Raw genomic sequence first — 16,963 nt, forward strand, 5'->3', positions numbered from 1 at the left:
CGTCACCTATGCAAAAGACTGTCACTAGCGTAGCATATCTCGTGCAGCATGGTGCCAAGTCAGACTGGTCACTAACGTAGCATATCTCATACAACATAGTGACCAAGTCATCATACATATCTCGTACGTAGGTCACTAGCGTAGCATAACTCATATAACATAGTGACCAAGGGTCGATAGTCGGTGGTCTGGGAGCTAGCGAAACGAAACCCAATAAACGGAACGTGCTACATCATCTAAAATTATCCACCCATCATCGCCAGAATGCTATGAATGTATGATTAGCCAAGCCATTATTATTCCAATTTTAATCAGCCAATTTATGCTACTCAATGGTCACTACGGGGGGCTCGTCACCCAGCGTAGGCCGACAGCTCAGGCATAGTGTCCCATGACCACCATCCCCAGCTCATGAGATTTTCCCATCTTAAGATGCTTAATGTCACACCCCAGACTCAGTAACTAGACCCACAAGGAACCGGATAACCGGTTCTAGCCACAATAGCCTCCATAGTACCCCATTCTCGGCTCCTAAGACAGGTTCCAATCTTGGGATCCTACAAGGAGGATTTCCATAACAATGAAATCATCTCCAATACGAGTATACCCAAGATCACAACAAGTATATCTGATAATAATAAAGGCACACATCACAAAATCCACTATAAATTTAAACTTTTATAAATATCCATAAGGTACAAAAGGACATACACAAGATAATAGAAAAGGAAAGGAAGGTCTGCAATAATAGGGTCCTCAAGCTCAGCTCTACTCCACTCATCAATCGTGCATAAGCTTATAGAAGCTCAGAGGGTGGTAAAAGTGTGTGACAATGGTGCACAGAAGTAATAGTAGGAAATACAGGAAGGAAACATGATCAAAGCCAACACCACCAGCCTTACCATGGCTGTCATGAATGCAAGAAGTTATAACAAGGCAGTACAATAATGCAAGAAGCTATACTAAGGCTATATAATGCAATGAGTACTGTAATGCAATGGGTACTGGGCGCCATGCTAAGGCGATGCAATATGAGGCTTATACAACCGATGCAAATGCAATGCGAAGTAATGCCAGTTCTCATATCCAATCCACATGTCAAGTACATTTTCATTATAAGGAAATCACCGAGGTCCATTCTACTACTGGATGATTGCCACTCTATAGACCCTGCATAGTCAAATGAGCATAAGAGACCTCACCACCCTGCTTGTGGACAGCCAATCACCAGCAAGGTCTGAAGGTAGAAGACTCATTAACGAATTGGTCAAATTCAGCCTTGTAATGCCTCCTTACATCAGGTGAGTAAGGCCACACCCCTGTCATGCCCCAGACTCGGTAACCGGACTCACAAGGAACCCGATGGCCAGTTCTGGCTGCAACAGCCTCTGTAGTACCCCATCTCGGCTCCTGAGGTAGGTTCCGATCCTGGGATCCTACAAGGAGAATTTTCATAAAAGTATAATCACTTCCAATGCGAGCATACCCAAGATTACAGTAAGTACATTTGAGAATAACAAAGGCACACATCACAAAATCCACTAAAAAAATTTGAACTTTTACAATCATCCAAAAGGTCCAAAAGGACATACATGAGAATAAAAGGAAAAGAGAGAAATCAGCAACACTGGAGTCCTCACTGCTCAACTCTACTCCATGCTCTGCTGCTACGGCGCCTACTAGAGTCTCCTGCATGCATCAATCGTGCATAAGCTTATAGAAGCTTAGAGGGTGGTGTAAGTGTGTGACAATGGTGCACAGAAGAATAGTAGGAGGTATAAGGAGAGAAACATGATCAATGAACATATCACTAGTCTTACCAAGGCTTACCATGAATGCGACGCAATAAGTAATGGGTGCTATACCAAGGCAATGTATGAAGGGGGGCTTGTACAGCCAATGCTAATGCGATGCAAGTAATGTCAGTGCTCATATCCAAACCATAAGTTAAGTACATTTTCAATTATAAGAAAATCACGGGGGTCTATTACACTGCTGAATGACGCCACTCTACAGACCCCGCACAGTCAAACGAGCGTAAGAGACCTCACTACCCACCTGTGGACAACCAATCACCAACAAGGCCTGAAGGTAGCGGACCCATTTACGAGCTGGTCAGACTCAGCCTAGCAATGCCTCCTCACACCAGGCAGGTAAGGCCACACCCCTATCCAACCGAATACATGACAATGGGAGTCGCGGCCTAACGGTATAAGGCCCTTGTGCGCTCATGTATTCCACCCGGTCACGGCGTTGGAGCAGATCCTTGGTACCATGGAAGTTTTGGAAATTTCACCCATGGGCATCCTATGCACCCGGTATGCTCAACTAATATTTTCGGTGTCCAGACATACGGCCATCCACGAATACCCCTGTGGAGGTAAGGCCCTGATGAAGTAAGGGCGGATATCCATAAGCTATGCAATGTCAGATGCATGAATTACACAATCACCCATGCATCAATTTCAAGCATCCATCTCTTGGGGAGATAGCAACATGTCCTACACAATGACACAGCCATGGCCAATCATACCTCAACCAAGCATGCATATGATGCGTATGGGAGTGGCCCATGAAGATTAATAGGGGTGCCGATGAGGTGAAGATGAACTCTCTACCTAACTATGAAGGGTTTAGGTACTTAACCAATTCCTCATAAGGAATACAACCTCTAGTGGAGGCCCATATACCTGGGGTAGCCCACGAGACTAAGGACCTAGACTAAGGACCACGAGACTAATGGTATAGGCCTAAATAGATGAAACAGGCCTAGCAAGGGTCTATGGTGGGCCTTTAGCCACCTATAGAAGCCCATGGGCCTACCTTAGGGCCACCAATGTGGACATCCAACCACAATTGGTCCCCAAGAGTTAGCCCATCTCTAATTGATCATGGATCAAGGCCCAAGGCCCACGCAACATTAGAAATAAGAAACGGGCAGCCATAATCATATCACAAATACTCATGTTGGGCTTCAGAAAGGCAGCCCAAGGCCTATCTACAACATGGGTCCAAGGGAAACACATAGCCCAACCCATATATACCGCTATGGGCCCATAGGGGAAAGGTTATGGCCCAACATAAAGGCCACTAATCCCATATACTGTGGTGGCCTAGTGGGCAGCCCATTGCTCAAACCACATGGGCAAATGTCATGCTCTTAGTCAAGTAAGTTGGGCCTACAACCCGGCCCAAGTATTAAAGTTGATTTGGTGGGCAACCAAGGGCCCATCTACTTGTGTAATCCGGCCCACTAACCCAACACAATAGTATGGTAAAAATGGCCCAAGAGTTCAATGGGCCTATCTGGAAAGTTCTAGCCCATTTGGGCCTAAAGAGTTCAACAAACAGCTACATTCATGGACCCGATTAAATTCAACTGTGGTGGGCCTCAAAAGTGCATTTATCAAGCCCAACATTTAAGGAACCAAAGGTATAAATTATTCTCTTTAAGATCTTCACAATGTGGTGGGACCCACTCCTCAAAATTTCAGCCCAAAGGCCAATCATAATTATAACAAGTTGCTGGATTCTTTTAACTTAACAGGTTTATGGGCTTATTGGAGTCTAGTAATTGTTTCATTTGATTAGGACATCAGCCCAAGTGGTCCAGCTATCAAGTCAGAGGGCCCCACCACATAGGGTTACATCATACTATAGAAGGGAGTAAGTGGGCCACACTGCTAGACCAAAGTCCAGCAGGTAGCCCACATGGGGCGTCCCATATGGGCCTGGGTATTTGGCCTAAACTGACCCAAATTTACAGGCCGCACCACAGTCAACTCGATTGTTCGTTGGGCCTAAAATTTTGCAAAGTGACACTTATATAGGTGGGTCACACTTCCAAAAAATTTTTGAATTTTTGAACACTTAAAAATATTTTAATTTATTTAAATAAAACAGACTGTCCAGAAAATTGGATTAATCTGGACACCATATTGTAATGGGCCGGTCCAGCCACCACCATGGTATATATAGGTGTCCATTTGCCCCAAAATTTTGTAGGTAGGTCCTACCATGAGTGAGTCACCTCTTTGAAAAATTTTATGATTTTTGGATACTCATAAATATTTTAATTAAATTACGAATTTCAATCTGTCCAGGAAGAGATGTTGCTGTCCATGCATTGTTTACCCAATAAGGTGGGCCCAACCTTCATCCAAGAGGGGGAAAATGGAGGTTTAGTATTTTTTTCATAAAATAAAGTAAGGTTTGGTCCATAAAAGTGGCCCATCCCTCAGAGAAACCAAGCTGAAGTGTATGTTTTCCCTCCATACATGTGGGCTGGATAGCCCAACAAAGTGGACCGCCCACTCCTATGGGCCTCCTTTTTGGGTGCCATTTCATGGGCCATCTGAGGTATGAACCATTACACCTTACGGTGGGGTCCACACCTTCTCATTACACCCCATAATTATAAAGAAAATAATGGCAATCATGATCCAAAAATCCATGCCAAAGATTGAACATGACAGTCCATGCAATAGTCCAGGTTTTTGAACAACAATACATAGCTGGACGCATCAGCCTATATCTCAATAATCTTAGCCATAAAAAGGGTGTGTGGCCTTCCTCACTAGGCCCCACATAAGTCCAGATCACATACTAGGACTAGGACACTTGCATGCATTGATTAAGGTGTCCAATGATCATGGAGTTAGGTGGTAAGAGCATCCCACCTTGCTGGATTTTTGTTTTTATTTATTTTGGGACATCCAAGGCCCACTATAAATGGGCCACACACACATTATCATCCATACATCAGAGAAAAGAGAAGAAAGAAAAAGAGTAATCCGGCCATGGGGGTAGGGCCCCGCCACTAGTGGGCCCTCCCAAGAGTGAATCATACCCATACAACTACATTGATTGTACATGCAACATAAAATCACTACATGCATGATCTATAATTGTTATGGATGGTTGGGATGCCATCCCAACATGATCCTTAGGGTCTAGATGACCTTAAGATGGAGTGGATCATTAAATACATCATGATTGGGTCTATGGAGAATGGCCCCATCATGGATCATGTCATGCATGTAGGATGGGCCAAAGGGCCACATCCATGGGATCAAATGGGATCCCCACCATGGATTGGTGGGTCCCATATGATCCATCTAGAAAGAAAAATAAGATCAAAGGGTAGAAAAAAAGATCAGCAATTATAATCACCCACCTTAATGGATCCCACTCCAAAGTTACATCAATCTTCTCTTTATGCTCCAAGGGACATGTTCAATGGGTGAGATGGATTATTGAAGGTTAGATGGGAGGGGATTTAAGGGAGAAAGGGCTGGAGAAGAGGGAAAATGAGGCTGGATTTTTTTCTAAGAGAGAAAGAAAGAGAGAAGAGAGTAGAGAGAAAATGAGAGGGAGAGTAAGGAAATTTGCTAGAAAAGAGAGAGGAAAAGTAATCATCACTCTCTCTCCTAGATAAGAGAAAAATCATCATAGCCTATGGTGATATAAACTATGTTGCTAGGCTAGAGTAGGGATGGGTAGTGTGTGGGTGGTGGGTGGTGTAGGATTTGGGGGTTTAGGTAGTGTATGGGTAGTGTGTGTTGGAATTTGCACAAAAGAGGGTGGCCACCTTGAAAAATGTGCCCTCCACACTAGGTGGGCCACATGATCATGCTCAAAGGCTACAAATGAGATGCACATAACTTATGATCCACACATCGGATGGACACACAAGACGCATCGTTGGAACTGCGGCAAAGATGTGGTCACAATGGCATAGGTCTCAACTCGATCTGAGTTGGGTCTTCACGACTGGGATCACGGATCACCGCAAACACTATCCAAGGGTTACGGGTTGTCAGGATTCGACCGGTAGGATCGCGGGATCAAGATGGATGGAATGCATACTCACACACACATATGCACACCTGCAAACTCAGGTCGGGTCTCACAACCCCTATCCAATTGACTACACAACAGTGAGAGTCGCGGCCTAACGGTATAAGATCCTCGTGCGCTCATATATTTCACCCGGTCACAGCATTGGAGCACATCCTTGTTACCATGGAAGTTTTAAGAATTTCACCTGTGGGCATCCTATGCACCCGGTATGCTTAAGTAACATTTTTGGTGTCCAAACATGGCCATCCATGATGTATCTATGGAGGCTACAGCCTTGAGGAAGCAAGGGCGATAATGCTCATATGCTATGCAATGCCAGATGCATGAATCACACAATTAACCATGCATCAATTCCAAGCATCCAACGTGCTTAAGAGGGGATACTATGTCCCTCGGGGAAGGTAACATGCAATGCCCAATGGCACAATATGACCGCACACACATAGTGTCCACCAAGCATACAATGATATACATGGGTCATGAGGATGAATTTAATCACACTATATGGTGATATACAATGTATATTATATTCCTCCGATCTAAGAAGGAACCAAGACTAGGTACGTAGATAATATCTTTAAGGAATCCAACTTCTAGTAGGGGCCCATTTACCTGAGGTAGCCCACGAGACTAACTGTACAAGCTACGGGTCTAAGTAATATAGAAATGAGCCTGGCAAGAGTTTAAGATGAGTATCCAATCACTCTTAAATACAACCGAGCCTAGAGGGATCCATAATGGGGACATTTAACCACCATTCCCCAAAAAGGCATATCAACCATGAACTATATGGATAGAAGGTCCAAGGCCTACATTGAAGATAAAAATAAAGATAACCACATATATATATTCCTCATAATATGCCATAAAAAAGATATAATATCACTTTTAACAACATGGGCTCCAAGAGGGGAATTAAGGCCCAAGGCTCAATTCCCAATGGTCATAGAATCCATGCATTAAGTTGGACTTCGTGGGCAGCCCACGTACATAATATACGACCCAAAAATAAGTTTAAGTTTGGATGAAATGGGCCCCACTACATCAGCCCAATAACTAGCAATTTAAGAGGGCAACCAAGGGCTCGATACTATCCTTATCTCAGCCCACAAGTCAATTAAAATGGTGAAAGTCAGCCCAATATATGGCTGGGCCAAGCTAGGATGTCCCAACCCACTCTAGGCCCATGGGATGCCCCAAAAATCTGATCTAAGATGGGGTTCTCATGTGATCACTAAAGGTGACCCGAAAGAATGCACTGGTTAAGCCCAAAGATTATAAGAAAACATAAGCATACAACACATACACAAGTTCTCAATATGGTGGGCCCCATAGTAAAATAAAGTTTTAACCATAAAATTGTACATTTAAGGCCCTTTGATAAACTTTTGGCCCGTTTGACTTCCTGGACCTGTTAAGGTACAGAAATTAGTTAAATATGTGGAAATAATCTCACGAAGGCCAACTATGCTCACTGGGGGATCCCACCAGATGGAGAGTGTGTATATATCATGAAAAGATCAAGTGGGCCTACTACTGGATTGTGAGTCTAGCAGCAACTCAAGGCAGAGAGTGCTTCCATGATTGGGCGATCTAAGGCTTGAATGGCCTGGACCAACATAAGTTGAGGTAGGTTCCACATACATCCATATTTAGCCTCAAATAAATGGCCGAGGGTCTATGGTGGGCCTTTAACCATCCATAGAGAAACCCATGAGCCTACCTTAGGATCACCCAGGAGGACATCCAACCTCAACTGGTCCTAAAAGATAGCCCGCTACACAAATAAAGTAAGGTCTAAGACCCAAGCAATGCATGGCCTAACGGGCTATACACAAGCCCAATTCATAGGCAGAATGGTGGGCCCTCAAGCAAGGTTTAGGCCCAACCGTAAAGGTCATAAATCCATATATTTTGGTGGGCTTCATGGGCAGCTCAGTAGTTCATCCTCATGGGCAAATTTCATATTTTACACAAGTGAGTTGGGCCCCACTTTTTGGCCCAAGTACAAGGTCAACTTAGTGGGTAGCCAAGGGCCCAACTACTTGCATATTATAGCCCTTAAATCCGTCACAATATATAGGATAGTATAGGCCCAAGACCAATGGGCCTATCTAAAAGGATTTAGTCTACAAGGACTAAGGAACTAGTCTTTCAATCACATGCAACATTCCATTAAAACTCAACTTAGGTGGGCCTCATATGGGCCCTAATCATACCTTAAAATGCTTAGAGAAAGGGTAAGATAACTGATCTAAGTCCTCCTCACATCTGGTGGGCCATGCTGCCCCAAATCATTTATGAGTGGCAACATTGGGCCCATTGCTAAATTTCCAGCCCACCTAAATTTCTGGGTTGGTTGGAGTCCAACAATAAAAGTATTTCTTAGTATATTTAATCCTTGATGGCCCACACACATTACTATGGGCCCCACTAGATGAGAGAGGATATGCAACACACATATCAAGTGGGCCAGGCCGTTGGAATGCAGGCCCAGCAGTAGCCTAAGGCAGGGATATCCCATGTGTAGGAAGCTCTGTGGGCTCGGGGTATCTAGCCCAAAAATCCACCCAATGGGCCCCAATTGAATACCAAAAAACGGGAGGATGATCAATCCCCTAAGGACCCCACATAGATGGATGATGGGATATACAACACATCTAGGTGGGCCCATGAAGCAGGCTGGACGCCCCACCCTGTGCGTCCCTACCTGGTGGGCCACTCCCGGCCGCACCACAGTCAGCTAAAATGTCCATTGGGTCTGAAATTTTACAGTATGATACTTCCATGGATGGGTCACACTTTCAAAAAAATTCATGATTTTTAGATAACTATAAGTATTTTAATTAATTTAAAGAAAACAGTCAGTCCAGAAATCGAACTGACCTAGACGTCCCAATGTGGTGGGCTGGTCCAGCCCTTGCCACGGTGTGCACAAGTGTCCATTGGCCCCAAAAATTTGTAGGTGGGTCCTACCATGAGTGGGTCACCTATATAAAAATTTTCAAGTTTTTTAGACAACTAAAAATATTTGAATTCATTTTAAGAATACAATCTATCCTGAGATTCTGCCTGATCTGGATACCACAATATAGTGGGCCAGTTCAGCTATTTCCATGGTGTGCACAGGTGTCCATTGGCCCTGAAATTTTATGGGTGTATCTTAATATATATGAGACATTTCCTTGTAAAATTTTAGAATTTTAAAAGTGGTAAAAGTATTTTATTTAATTGATACAAATTCTGAACAGCAATGTTTTAATTCTAAAAAACAATCTGCTATTGCACAATGTTGTTGTCCCCATGATTGGCACCTCATGGGGTGGGCATAGGTCTCTCAAATCACTGGGAAAATATATCAGTTTGGTACTCCCATGTATGGAAAACATGTGGGGTCCAATGGAAGGGCCCACTTTCCCAAATTCAAGGTACAATAGGCTCCTCTCCAACATGCAACATTGCTGGACTGTCCAGAAATTTCTGGACATCCAGCCTACTTTGGCCCATCCCATAGGCCTCAATAAAGGGTTAATGATGTGGGGACCATCCTACATCAAGGTGGGGTCCATGCCTCAGAAAAACCCCAAAGAAATCAGGAATAAAAAGCCCCATAAATGGGCCTAAAACAGTGCCCAAAAACCATGTAGCAAATGGGCCTGAAATTTGGACAACATCATATACTGTCCATTTCCAGCCTATGGAAAAATATTCAGAGGGACAAATAGTCAGATACATCAAGTGGGGTCCACCTAGATGGACCACAAAAATTTCAGACCCAAATCCATTCAAGAATCTCTAAGAAATCAAGCCTTATGGGGCCATCCAACCCATGCATCATACATGCATATGGACGTCCAGCCTAGTGGGCCTGGACGTCCCAAAATCTGATGGGTCTGGGACTTTTTTTAATCACATCAGTGGGCCACCAACATCAGGAGCAAAATAGGGAAGAGAGAGAGAGAGAGAGAGAGAGAGAGAGAGAGAGAGAGAGAGAGGGAGATATCAACGACCATGGAGGATTCTGACACTATGAATCCTCCACCATTGCAATCACACCTACATCTTACATGAATCATGCATGCATGTGATCTATACAAATCCATGAAATTTTGAGGTAGGGATACCATCCACACCATGCACCTCACGTCTAAATGACCCAAATAATCTAGATTTAAGGAGAAAATCCATCATGGTGGGTCCATGGAGAATGACCCACCATGGAAACGTACATGCATGTAGCGGGCCTTGGTCTCACTTCATGGAGCTATGTAAGACCTCCACCATTGATTGGTGGGTCCTACATACTCTCAAGTATGTAGAGAAGTACATGCAAGAAGAAGAAAGAAGGAACGAACTTCAATGCATCACCCACTTTAATGGATCTTCAAGATTTTCCTATCTCCAAGCTCCTTAAGCTCCAAGGGTTATAGATCTATGGTTGAGATCACTTTTCAAAGGTTAGATTGGGAGGTTTTTGAGAGAAAATAGGCTGGAGTTGCTGGAATATGGAAGAAAGACGGAATGAGAGAAATGAGAGGGGAGAGAGAGAGAGAGAGAGAGGGAGGGTTGTAGGAGAGTCATCATTGCTCTCCCTCCTTGGTTAGAGAAAGTAATCATAACCAATGGTGAAAATAACAAAGTTACTAGACTTAGATTGGGATTGGTGGTGTTTAGAGTGGGTGGTGTTCAATCCATGCAATTTTGTAGTGTGTGTGTGGTGTGCATGTGAAATTGTGCCATGGAAATGGCCCATGTAGAAAAAGTGGGCCATATGATGAAATGTTCATAACTTTTGATCTATAAGTCAGATGAACGCACAAGACGTGTCGTTGGAACTGCAATGATAATGCGAATATGATGACATAGGTCTCTGGTCGATCCGAGTTAGGTCAATGTGACTAGACTTAAGGATGACCGCAAACACTATCCAAGGGTTGCGGGTCACCGGGATTTGACTGGTAAGACTGCAGAACAAAAAATGAACGAAATGCATACTCACACACACACATGCACACATGCGAGCTCGGGTCGGGTCTTACACTTAATGGATGCCCATCGACTAATGGTCAATCAAATTCGATAATTAAGGATTACCATCGTATGGTCATAGGCCACAGAAGCCATACAAGACAACCATCAAACATGGGACCGATATTCAATCGCAGCAGTAAAATGATGCTCGGAACATTAAATCGAGACGGCAAAGGGGTCAGGTAAGGTTAAATCAGAGTGGTTAAAGCGGACATTTCCAAGTTACTCATGCCGTATAACCTATAGAAGGTAAATCCCACATAAATATTCTGTGTCCCAGATAATTCTTTATCACACTCTATCTTGTTACATCCTAAGCGTGGGTCCACATACACAAGGGGGATCACCCACCATTAAGTGTAGTGAATGGAGATATGCCAGACATAAGTTGATTCTTAACAATCACCATAAGTCATGAAAAGAACTATCGATTAAAGTTTAAATGAAAACCATCATGTAAGTAGTTATTGTAAAAAAAATAAAAATTGTCAATATAATTCAAGTTTAAGGTATGTATTAAGAATTGATAAAAGATCGCATGCTATGAGATATCAACTGTGATTCTAATAAAAACTATTACTTAAACTAATTTGGAATGGAAAGCTTAAGGGGAAAAGTCATCACCTGATGCTTTGAACCACCTACGTCACTGCTAGGAGGTGTGTTCCCTTAGAATCAAATCCTACCATAAATCGTAAAGTTGTACGATTAGGTCCAACTTACACACTATTTGGGGTTAAGGTCTTATCCTAGGGTTTGAATTGATCATTCTTAGGGTTTTATCCTAGGGTTTAGTTCTAGGAGTGTACTATGATGTATGTGTGGTTTAAACATAATGTAACAATATGGTTAATTAAAATTTAATGTTAATGATGTATTTTAATTTTTGCAACCTTGGTAATAATAAGTGTTATAGTGGTAATAAAAATAGTAAAATCTATTATTAAGTATAATATTTTCAGGTGATGGATACCATGCTAATAATATTAAAAATTTCATGGTAATGATATAATTAATATTAGTAAATAGGACACCAATAATCATTGTAATGGGAGCAAATAGTGTGCTCTACCATTAAGGATGATTTTAAGAATGAAGAATAAAACACTTTTATTTAACCATTAAAACCTGTATCTAATAACCGATATTAGTATAGGTAACTCACTAATGGCTACTAATAATCTTAATAAATGCTAATTTAATAGTTAAAAGATATTTATTAACATCAATGTAACGACTAATGTTAGCTAATGCAGCAATAATAATCATCATGATTAGTACAATCTACTATTCAAAATAATTATTTAGGATGATAAATAAAATACTACCATTTAATGATTGCAATTTGTTTATAATAACTAGTTCTAGCATAATGATCTATTAATGGCTAACCATTACTAATATTAATAATCCTAATAATAACAATGGTAACAAATGATAACAGTAACTTGAAACAAGAATAAAATGGGGAGGAAAGGTTGACTCACCTTGTTGACGTGGTTCGAGTCGAGTCGACTCGGCTGAACACGAGCACCCATCTTGCTCTCACTCTCTTTCTCTCTTTCTCTCTACTGGAATGTCCAACCATACCTGGACTGGACCTAAGCCCAGCTGGACCTAGACCGAGCCCAAGCTCAACTCAAACCCAGACTCACCAGCCACAATAGGCAGCAAGTCGACTCACTCTTAAACCCACTCTCTCCTTCTTTTCATCTGTTTCTTCTTTTCTTTTTCTCCTTCTTCTCGTTTAAATGGGTCCAACAATACCTAGACTCAGGCTCATGCATTAGGCCCAACTTACAATCTAGTGAGTTGAGTCGAGGTGGTGCAACAACCCACCTTCCTCTCTCTATTTCTTTCCTCCTTCCTTTTTTTCTCTTTCTTCCCTTCGATTCTTTTCTTATGTTGGGACTCTATGAGTGCCCAGCCTAGACCCAACTTGAAGCCCCACAAGGCAGACCCAACAGGGTCCCCAACTCGCTCGAGTCGAGCAACAAACAGCCACCCCACACTCTCTCTTCACTCTATTTTTCCTCCTCTCTTCCTCTCTCTCTCTCTCTCTCTCATTTCCTCTTCTCCTATCACTGCCTCCCATTTTCTAGATGGTTAGAGGCTTGCTGATCAGATCGATCTGCCTAACTCAGCCCAAGCTCAACTCAGTTTGAGCTGCAGCCGTACAGTGCAACCACCCTCTTCTTTCTTCTTCCACTTTCTTTCTCTCACTCTCTCTTTCTCTGGGATGGCTTGAACTGAGCTGGGACTCAGCCCAAACCCAAACTGCACGTCCCATGAGTTGGTTAGTCGCACTAGTGACTTGGTCGGGTTGAGCTGGTGCAATAGACTGCACCACTCCAATCCCTCATCCCCTCTTCTTTCTTCTTCTTTCTTTCTTCTTCTCGTTTAAATAGGTCCAACAACTCCATTGGACTTGATGAACTCATCCAACACGGCTCGAACTCACCTCAACCCGTCGTGATACAACTCCTCTTCAACGAGGAAGATAATGGCAGATTCCCAATCTGCATCCGTTTCTTTGAAACGAGAGCATGAGATGACTCAGAATGAGGCCATGAAGCTTGAGGAAGGAGGAAAATGAAGCTCCTATGGGGTTTAGGTGGTGGGTTCAAACGAGGAGGAGAAACGGCTGTTCTTTCTCAAGTGCGGCTGCTAGGGCTTGAGGCAATGATCCTCTCAGTTTATACACCCTTTTATGCTCGCCTAAACCATTCTTAGACCATCGGATCAACAGAAAGGGTTCCAGATCTCTTCTGGCTGAAACTACCTCTAAAACAGTGGGTAGGATGGAAATCGTTCAGGGTTTTATTTGCAAGCCCTAAACCACTGCTAGAATGGATAGCTGAGATATGCCTGGACGGAGGGCTCGGATGGGAGGATTTCTCCCTACGCGGATCACCAAGCTGGCAGCTGCAGGGACAGTTTCTGTTTTTAGAAACATAGTTTTTCACAGTCTATATGCGATTGGATTTATGCCCTCATGAGTACACACCTTTATTACTGGGTTTTATTCTAAATTGACCCACCTGCAAGATAGGCGGTTCAGATCGTGTAAGGGACTAGCCAAACATGAAAAAGGGAGTTCTTCCCATTGCGGGAAAACACGAGTCAAACCCATTTGACTGGGCTACCTGACCCAGTGCTCAGCGGGAGTACATGACCTATGCACAAGCACCATGTGCATGGGGTCTAGCGTGATGATTTTAATGGATCTACCCCGTTCATTCTCTTTGGAGGTCCCCATCAAGCGCTCTGGCCAAGATTCAGGTAGATCCAAAGCTTAGGTGGGCCATACCAACTGAACAACGATCTTTAAATGTTGATTGTGACGATCCGATGGTCGGATTGATTCCAATTCAATCGTCAACGGTTTAAAAGGTACTAATGGCTCATTTCATAATAGATTACAAATAAATTACTAATATTATTATTCCATCTATTACTATCATTGTTTTACATAAATAAAATTACATTAATAACAAGTAATAATGTAATTTATTATATTCAATTTATATTATCACAGATTGTTAATACATATAAATTATATGAATATTAGTGAAAAGAAACAGAGATTAATATATATTATTTTTGTATTATTTGTGTATTTATATATGTTTTATGTTTTAATTTTTATATAAATGTTAAATTGTTTGAAATATGTTATTTATTATAAATTTTATTAACTTAGGAATAAATTTTTTTATGATTGTAATTCATATAAATGATGTCACAAGTGTATAATTATAATACGGATTATAATTATATATCATTTTAATATGAAATTTTAAATATTTATGAAGTGTATAACTAACATTTCATAGTGTATATATTTGTGTTGTACTATAGTATTTAGTATACATGATTGTTAAATAGTTAGATTTTATAACATATATATACTATGTTATATATATATGATAACTTTTACATTTGACACATCTTAATTGGATGACCAATCTGATGATCGGATACTTCTAAAATTGATCCTCTGCGCACATAATGTTTCCCGATATTATCATCGATGCTTCTAAGTGTCCCCAAGCTAACATGGATGGACTCTAACCGTTTCTTTTATGATTAGGCGGTTATACCGTATAGGTAAGCATCGAATCATCCCACAGGAAGTTGCGGGCTTGATGAACGGTGGATCTTGTGATCCATAGCTTTAAATCTACAATAGTCAGTTAGATTTGTATATCAATGGAATTAGGTCCCTAAGGATAGGTCTTTTTGACGACGTTATGGTCCGTCTTGAAGATTAAAGGATCAATAGCTTGATACATAGGTGTGGACTGTTTTCAACAATCGGATTTAAACTGTAATGAACACGAATATCTAAGTAGGTTAAGTTTATATTCATACTAGATTAAATTACATGGTAACACTCATGTACTAGAAAGTACGGGGTGTTACACCAACACTACAAGAAACAACCCTTTTACTGACAAAAAAAAAATTCATCGGTAAAAGTACTTTTTTACCGACGATTTTTTTTTTCGTCGGTAAAACAACACTTTTACCGGCGAATTTTTTTTTTCATCGGTAATAATCTTTTTACCGACAAAAATTTTCATCGGTTAAACAGTTATAATTTTCAAGAACAAAAACTTTTGCGCTATTTTGAAAACTTCACGGTAAGAATTTTCGTCGGTAAAAAGTACTAAACCACTTTTACCGACAAAAATTTTCGTCAGTAAAACTATTATATTTTTCACGTAAAAAAATTTTGCCCTGAGTTTTACCGATGAACTAAAACTGTTAGGAATAATCTTTTTACCGACGAAAATGTTCATCGGTAAAATTCTTATATTTTTAAGGTTGACAATTTTAGCACGGAATTTTCACCACGACATTTTTCGCCGGTATAAAACCAAAAAACCACTTTTACCGATGAAATGTTTCATCGGTAAAAAGTGTTTTATTTTTAATTTATAAAATTTTTCACTTTTACCAATGAAAATTTTCGTCGGGAATAACAATATTTTCGTCGGTAAAAAGCAGAGAAACCACTTTTACCAACGAAAATTTTCGTCGGGAATAATGATCTAATTTTTAACTTAGAAAAGTTCCCCACTGCCTTGAAAAGTTTACTGTAAGAGATTTACTGACGAACCAAAACTATTGGGAATAATGTTTTTACCGACGAAAATTTTCGTCGATAATAGTGTTATATTTTTAAGTAAGAAAATTTTCCACTAAGAATTTACCGAAGAATATTTTTGTCGGTAAAAAGCAGAGAAACCACTTTTACCGACAAAAATTTTTGTTGGGAATAATGATCTAATTTCTAACTTAGAAAATTTTCCCGCTGCCATGAAAAGTTTGTGGTAAGAGTTTTACCGATGAACCAAAACCATCGGGAATAATGTTTTTACCGACGAAAATTTTTGTCGGTAAAAGTGTTATTTTTTTAAGTAAGAAAATATTCCACTAAGAGTTGTACCAACAAATATTTTCATTGGTAAAAGCAGAGAAACAACTTTTACCGACGAAAATTTTTGTCAAGAATAATACTCTAATTTTTAACTTAGAAAATTTTCCCGCTGCCTTGAAAAGTTTGCGGTAAGAGTTTTACCAACGAACCAAAACTATCGAGAATAATGTTTTTACCGATGAAAATTTTCATTGATAAAAGTGTTATATTTTTAAGTAAGAAAATATTCCACTAAGAGTTTTACCGATGAATATTTTCGTCGGTAAAAAGCAGAGAAACCACTTTTACCGATGAAAATTTTCATCGAGAATAATGATCTAATTTTTAACTTAGAAAATTTTCCCATTGCCTTGAAAAGTTTGCGGCAAGAGTTTTACTGACGAACCAAAACCGTCGGTAATAATGTTTTTACCGACGAAAATTTTTGTCGGTAAAAGTGTTATATTTTTAAGTAAGAAAATTTCCACTAAGAGTTTTACCGACGAATATTTTTGTCTGTAAAAGTAGAGAAACCACTTTTACTAACAAAAATTTTCGTCGGGAATAATGATCTAATTTTTAACTTAGAAAGTTTTCCTGTTGCCTTGAAAAGTTTGCGGTAAGAGTTTTACCGACGAACCAAAA

Source organism: Magnolia sinica, chromosome 8, assembly GCF_029962835.1.
Source record: "Magnolia sinica isolate HGM2019 chromosome 8, MsV1, whole genome shotgun sequence".
In the NCBI taxonomy this organism is placed as follows: domain Eukaryota; kingdom Viridiplantae; phylum Streptophyta; class Magnoliopsida; order Magnoliales; family Magnoliaceae; genus Magnolia; species Magnolia sinica.